At 36.1% G+C, this 1,758-nt stretch overlaps 1 protein-coding gene across 4 annotated transcripts in view; it reads right to left on the bottom strand.

Moving 5' to 3' along the window:
• TRIM44 (tripartite motif containing 44) overlaps positions 1-1,758 on the bottom strand; it is a 105,843-nt gene that overhangs the window by 61,577 nt on the left and 42,508 nt on the right. The gene's annotated exons all lie outside the window — the stretch shown is intronic.

The following is a 1,758-nucleotide window of genomic DNA, read 5'->3' as shown; positions in this document are numbered from 1 at the left end:
TCATAGTGAACACAGTGAACATTCTGTGTCTTGTTTTTCTACTTAAAATATGTCAGTACTTACAGGTCAACTGCATTGTGTTATTTTTAATATATGTATGATAACCATATATATGGATATATAGTTATCAACTATACCTGGAGAAAAAATGTGTGTGTGTGTGTGTGTGTGTGTGTGTGTGTGTGTGTGTGTGTGTGTATTTCCTTCTTAATGCAAATACAGGATATTTCCAAATCTTTACTATTACAAACAACACATCAATGTATATCCTTGGATATTACCTCTTAATATTTGCATATAAGTTCCTCGGGAGTCAATGAGTCAATTTATATATACTATTAAAAATGATGAATGATACTGCCAAACTGCTCTCTGAAAAAAAAGCACCAAATGTATTCCCACAACAATGTGTTTAAATTTTTACTCTTTTGAGTAAAAATATATTATTGCTTTATTTTGTGACAACTGTGCAGACCAAATAAATTATGACTGTAAACTATATTTGACTAGTGTATAAGAAAGGCAAAGTGGGAAACTACCAACATAAGAACTCCTAAACTCCAGAGATTGCCAGCAACTGCATTTATTGATACTTCCTCACAACCACATTTACTTTATGAGTATTTTTAAACAACTGTGCATGCTGAGCAGCTGAAGTAGGGAAGAGGGAAGATGTAGGACAGTAGACACAATGAGAAAGGCCAACAGAGAATTTTAGAGATGAAAAGAAAGTAGTTATCATCTATGTGAACTCCTTTCTTTTACAGATGAGGAAAAAGACACAGCTGCAAACTTGTAGGAGATGCAAAGGACTCCTATCTTACTGTTCCCAGTTTGGTGTTCTGTTCACTATAACAGTCTATCAGAGGATAGTCGAACTGGAAAAAACTAAGAAAGGAGATCGAGGAAGAGGAAGACTAAACAAGAGGGGAACATAAAGCCATTTTTCATTGGCCTCTTAAAAACTGAAAGCTGCGTGATACTTCAAGCAGCTTTTATAACAGTGCCATAAGAATGTCGATGCAAAATAAGGCCCAAATGATATGTATCCGCTAACATATCAAGTGACTAAGTGACATAAGCCCTCAGGAATTCATATACTCTCTGCAGGTACTCTCTCTGGTGCTAAAAAAAAAAAAAAAAAGGAGGAGGAGTGTTAAATGTTATTAATGTCCCTGCAAATTCTGTATCAGATTGAGAACTGTGATTTGTGTTTATTTTTGTAATTCCTTTTTATTTTTAGTGTGTGTATTTCCAAACTGTTATGCTTTATTGTGATCTTTTATCAATGGATTTCTCCCCTTGAAATAAATTAGGTCTTCTAAGAACTAGGACCTTCTCTTAGAGATTAAACCAAGGGAGTTTTAGCTAAGGGATGAACTTTTCTGAATGCCTAAGAAACTCTCTTAAAAGTTCCAAGTAACTAAAAATGGAGGTCATAATAAAAACTGACTCACAACCTATTTTACTAGACTTCACATATATATGTGGTTCAAAGTTAGGAAGCTGACAGCACAGTCAGGAAAGGTGTGGGCCAGTAAAAACTTCGGGGTCAAGGTATCCACTCCAATTCATAGCCCAAAGAAGAGACTTCCTGGGGGATCAGTCATATGGCTGGTTGAATACTCTGGTTCTCCGATGGCAGGAGTGAAACAGCTTTTAAGATTTCCTTTCAGGTTCCATGTCACTTCCTTGACATCAAAACTCCATTTGCTGAAAACTTCAGTTCTCCGAGAGCAGCAGGCCCTTCCTGTTAGC

This window comes from Pteropus vampyrus, unplaced genomic scaffold (assembly GCF_000151845.1).
Source record: "Pteropus vampyrus isolate Shadow unplaced genomic scaffold, Pvam_2.0 Scaffold31, whole genome shotgun sequence".
NCBI classification, from domain to species: Eukaryota; Metazoa; Chordata; class Mammalia; order Chiroptera; family Pteropodidae; genus Pteropus; species Pteropus vampyrus.
The sequence above is the reverse complement of the archived record's forward strand: the minus strand, read 5'-3'. Positions and strand labels throughout refer to the sequence as shown.